The sequence below is a fragment of the Myiozetetes cayanensis genome, unplaced genomic scaffold, assembly GCF_022539395.1.
Source record: "Myiozetetes cayanensis isolate MyiCay16 unplaced genomic scaffold, myiCay2020 scf9, whole genome shotgun sequence".
NCBI classification, from domain to species: Eukaryota; Metazoa; Chordata; class Aves; order Passeriformes; family Tyrannidae; genus Myiozetetes; species Myiozetetes cayanensis.
In genome coordinates, this window is record NW_026088185.1 from 735,933 (window position 1) to 741,932 (window position 6,000).

Here is a 6,000-nt window from a genome sequence, read left to right on the forward strand (position 1 = left end):
CCTCCCCAGCAGTGAGGTTCAGTTCAGGAATTCCCAGAACTCCAGCTCTTGGCTCTGCTCTTCCATGCTCTGGACAGGCTCTGAGCCAAGGCTGCAGAAGGCAGTTCAGAACCTTTCACCTGCTGGGAAAGATTAATAGCCCAGAAAAAGCCTTTCTGGGGGGATATCCAGGTCAGTTCAGTAGAGTGAGGGTGACAAATCCTTACCCAGAATCAACAGTGACATTTATCTATAATTTTCAGAATACTCTGTAACTCTGTGCTGGTTTCATTAGTACAACTTTCCTGAAATGTTGATGCTGAGCCATTAAAAAATAAAAACATGGGAAGGAGCTGGGAGGCTCCTTGGATCAGCTCTGCACTGCAAACTGCCCCCATATTCCCACCTCTTGCTCACCTCCAGTGTGTGCACACCTACAGGAGAGTGCAAGATGCCTCCCTGCTGCCCTGTGCAAGCCCAGCATCCTCAGGAACAGGATGCACTTGAATTTCCAGGAGCTGGACAGCAAAACTGACCTTTTTTTCTGAAAAAAACCACAAAAAACAAAACAAAACAAAAAAACCACAAAACAAACAAACCCAAACCAAACAAACAAAAACCCCCAAACGAACAAAAACCAAAACAAAGCAATCAAAAACACAAAAACAAACAAAAAAAGAACCAATAAACCACTAATTGAGTTCTTTGGCTCACTGTCTGAAGATGGGCTGCAGGGAAGGTTTTAGTGCAGGGACACAGAGAGGGATTACAGCCCTGCAGTGAGTTTGTTACGAGGGGCAGATGAAAGCAAACTCGCTGGTCGGAGGAATAAAACTCCTGATGCAACAAAAAAAAAGCCACAGGAATAATCCCTCCCTTTCTGAAGTACCTCAGAAAACAGGGACGAGGAGGCTCAGACAGCTGGAGTACAAACAGCAGAGCGAACCATGAAGAGAGAGATGAGGGGCTGTACTTACAGAATCCCACAGCAAATCCCACCTGAGGGCATTGTCCAAACACTCCTCGAGCTCTGGCAGCCCTGGGAGTCACACCTGTCCAAAAAGTATCTCTAAAATGCCAAAAACTTTAAAAAAAACCCCAACCCAATATCCAGAAAATCCATGTCTTTGTACTGCTTTGCATCCATCCAGCACAGTCGTGCTCCAAATGCAATACAGACATATAATAACCACAAAAACACCAGAGAGTGTTATAGGCAAGGATTAGTGTCCTTTAAGTATTTTTTTGTGTATTTTTTTATGTGTTTGTTGACTTGAGCTGTAAGCAAGTGAGATGTTGTGACGTGCTCCTTAATGTTATTTTTTCTGGTGCTGATTTGGTATCAGTAGGAGGCCAGACTGGAGCAAACTTTCTGTCAGACACTGCTGAGATATTCCAGGGAAAATCACTGAATTTCTGGGCAGGGCTAAAGAAAAATGACACAGGTAATACCTGTAAGATTGAATCATACATTGTCGTATCATGTAGAAGTGTTAGATGATATATACCATAATATAATAATATATATAATATTGTATTATATATAAAACCATTCTACTATTTATAATATCATATAGATCATATCATTATATGATTGAACTAGATATATAACATAGATTTATCTATAAATTATATGTATGATATCATACAAAATGACATCCATCCCTCCTGTTGAACTTCCCATGGTTGGTGATGCCCAGCCTGGGATCTGTGGAGGTCTCTCTGCGGGGCCTCCCTGCCCTCCAGGGCATCAGCCAGGCTTGGGAGAGCCCAAGGGCTGCCCATTCAATTGGCAGAGTGATCCAGCAGGGTATTGATTTAACTCTCTGCAGACAAACGACCTCTCTCTCTGGCCGTGCTTTTTCGGGGAGGGCTCCACTCTTCTGCACTGATATTTTGGTAGATTTATGGTGCAGCCGCTTCACCTCAGCACAGGCAGGCAGGGAAGTGAGGGCAGGGATGGGGAGAGGCAGGAGCAGGGGGGGCTTGGAGTGAAGCTCAGGCTGGGAGGTTTGGGTTTTCTGCAGGCAGGCCATGAAATGAAGGGGGTTCCACATAAACAGGCCATGAAATGAAGGGTTTTCCACATAAAGAGGCACTGGTTACTTCTGCTCTTCAGTTCACATTAGTGCTGCACCAAGGACAGCCCACTTGGCCTTCATTGATCCGGTCTGCAGCAGGACTAGGGGATCAATCATAGGATCATTTAGGTTGGAAAAGCCCTCCAGGGTCACTGAGTCCAACCATTGCCCCAGCACTGCCCACAGCCCAAAGTGCCACATCCACACGGGTTTAACTCCCCCCAGGCAATGGGGACACCCCCACTGCCCTGGGCAGCCTGTTCCAAGGCCTGACCTTCCTAATCTTCCCCTCAAATCCAACCTAAACCTAAAGCAAGATGCACTGGTAGCAGACACCAAGCACACCTCACCCAGGCAGCTCCTCTGCTCTCGCTCATCAGGGGGGTTTCTCCACGGCTGCAGAGCACATTTCCAAAGAAAAATAAAAATATTGCCCCTTCTTTCCTGTCCAAAGCAAGCAGCACACAAACCAAAAGTCAGGACTAGACTGTTGTCAGTCATCACAGCCTTGGAGGAACCCAGGCTGATTTACCCCAGCAGGCATCTCCCAGCTGGAGATATTTCATCAACACGTGGCTACTGTGACGGCTCCAAATGCAATCCTGCACCAACAAGGGATCATCTGCATCCCAGACCCAAACATCCCTGCATCCCAGACCAACTGCTTTTGGCTGTGAGCTTTGAGACCCTGGGATACAGCTCTCTCTTGGACACCACACAGGAACACGTCAGCCCAAACTGCCAGGTCTGCCTCTGTTTCTCTGTATCATCCCCCCACGACACAGAATTTTTATGTTAAAAATCTCAATTTTTAACATAAAAAGGAAAGTTTGTGGTTTTTTTTTGTTTTTCCAGTGTGTTCTTGGGCAGCCTTCATCTCCTCTGCACAGTGGAAGGAAACCCAAGCTGCTCTTCTTTTCCCACCAAATGGGAATCTGCCACCAAATTCAGATGCAGCCGAGACCTCGCTCCATTTTTCAGCACATTTATGGGGAGCAGCTGCTGCCACATCCCTGCAGGCCTGGCCATCAAGCAAATGAGTTTCAGTGGAAAAGTGAGGCAGCAGCTCCATGGCTCCAGTCACCTTTAAAGGATGAGCTCGTCCCAACCCTGCCCTTACACTGAACTAAAAGTTCAGGACATCCAGGACAAAACAACAGCATCCCACCTCCATCCCACCCTCCCAAACAAACCTCAAAGTTCATAGGAGATCTTCAGTAACAAATAAAACCCCAAATGATCTCAAAACATGAAGCAAGAGCCACAAACACCACCTATTCCTCCTTAGAGTGACTACAGGTTTGAGCATCAGCATTTTCACCCCTTATTTCATCCCCCTCCAAGGCTGGCAATAGAAAACCTCTCCCACCCCACCAAGTGCAGGTAAAAAACACTTCCACCACCCAATTGTCCTGGATACACAACATCAGGAAGGCTGCATTTGCTCCCAGACTTCCAGGAAATGAGTCAATCAGCATCGGAGAAACACTACATTGAAAAAGGGAATGGGAATTTAAGGGGATTCTTTTCAAGTCAACCGATGCAGAAGCCACTGAATTTGCCCTCAGGCTGCAATGAATGAGTCATTTTCTTTTCTCTCTCATTATAAATGTCATTCTTTAGTGACTTCACCTTTTCTCTGCAGGGCTGGGAGGTGAAGTGGCAGGCACTGCTCACAGCAGGTTTTCAGTACAGGGAGGGGGCTGTTGGCTGCCCAGCCGGGGGTTTATTCCTGGACTGTTCTCCTGTGCCTGGGGCTTCTCTGCTGCTTTGTCTGGCTCAGACAAGGAGGGGAGGAATGTGGGGGGACCCTTTGGATGTGGTCCAGGCTGGTTTCAGGTGTTTTGAAAGCAGGCCCATGCAGAAAGTCCTGGTTCCTGTGTCTGGGGACATGGGTTAGTGGGGATCTGGCAGTGCTGGTTGGACTTGATGATCTCCAAGGTCTTTTCCAACCTGAATGATTCCACCTTAAAGCCTCCCCAAAGGCCTGTGCTGCAACTCTGCCTGGCTCACGAGAGCCAGGGCAGCAGCACAGAGGGTCCTGCTATCAATGCCTGCTGGCACAGCAGGAAGGAAGAGGGATTTATGCTTGGAAAAGGGATACCCAGGAGGCAGAGGCTTGGTTTAGTCCCACAGGGAGCCAGGGGGCAGAGAGGGATGAGTCCTTGGCAGCAAGGGAGGAGAGGAGGTGCTGTAGAGGTATCTCAGGGACCTCACACCGGAGGGATGTGCTCGAGGTTGGGGTCCTGCAGCACCAGAGCTGGCACAAACTGATACTGGGGGCATGCACGGAGCAGGAACCCCTCACAGCACCTGTGTGATGGGCTGAGGTGTAGGACACAAGGCCAGCAGACAACTGCTGCTCCAGCTCCTCTAGGACAGATGTTCAATTAGGATGTGACATCTTTCTCTACTTTAAATGGAGTATTTTGGAGAGTGCTGCTAAACAGGTATAGCCTGTTTAGTGTTTGTGCTGAAACACACTGGAAAACCATGCAAGAAGGATCAACACTCACTAGAACTGTACCTAAATTAACTCACTGAAGCTGCAGTAACAAGGACTGCCAGGCTCAGAGAATCCCAGAACGGTTTGGGCTGGGAGGGACGTGAAAGACCATCTCGTTCCAACCCCTGCCATGGGCAGGGACACCTTCCACTAGCCCAGGTTCTTTAAAGACTCTTTCAACCCAACCCAGCCTGTGATTCTGGGACAGTGAATTTACTTCTGACGCCTTCCAAGAGCTGGGAATGTCACAGCAAGAAATCAAGAAGCAAATCGTAGCAGGAAGATCAGAGCAACTTGCAATAAAATCCCTGGGCATGAGGAGAGGAAGCACCAGTTTTATTTGGGACAATAGATCACTGCAATTTGTCAATATTCTTGTGTCCCCAGGCATTCTGCTTCTGCACTGGGCAGTCTTAAAACCCACTGGCCTCCATAATTCCTCCTGACTTACCACACAGAAATAAAACTTCTGATACCACGAGGCTGCCCTGCCTGTAGTCAGAGCTCACATCTGCTATATCTGGCTATAAAAATGACACTTCCTTTCCACCGGAAAAAAAAACAATTCAGCCATCAAATGTGATGACCAAAGACAAGCACTATTTTTTGCACACACACACAAGCTTTTAAAACCTGGCCCCAGGTTCAGACTCCCAGTGTTAACTCCAGGGACAGCGGGGGAATTGCAAACACTTTATGAACTCTGTGACCTCACACTGTACACTCCTTAACTCGTGGCTGGCTACAAAGTACTGCTCAAAACTTCTGAAAGGGAGATTTAACAAGGGCCTGGAGAGAAAGGGCAAGGGGGAATGGCTTCCCAGTACCATGGGGCAGGGTTGGATGGGATGTTGGGAAGGGATTCTTCCCTGGGAGGATGGTCAAGCCCTGGCACAGGTTGCTCAGAGAAGCTGTGGCTGCTCCTGGATCCCTGGAAGTGTCCAAGGCCAGGTTGGACGGGGCTTGGAGCCACCTGGGCTGGTGGAAGGTGTCCCTGCCCGTGGCAGGTCTTTAAAAGGATCATTCCAACCCCAACCAGCCTGGGATTCTCTGCACTGAGCCCCAGGGATATGTGGAAATTCAGCTCAGTTGATGCTGCTCCTGCTGCTGGCGAGGCCACGTCACTTTGGGGGCAAATTGTCATCAATGCACTGTGAGTGCCTTTGTGTTGAGAGATGATCAACCCCTGAGGGAAGCTCCTGATCTGTACAGTTGGAGGGAAGTGCCACACAGGCCTGTGGCTGATGGCAAACACAGTCTCCCTCACTCCTGCAATAACCCCAGCACAGCCACCACCCTGGCACAGAATCTTAACACACAAAAGGCAACTTCCTAATGCTAATTAAATTTAGGATTAGATTTCCACACGCCCTCCCCCCCCACACACCGATTTTTCCTCTCCCCAGAATCTCTTGAGGCTTCAAAGGCACCTTT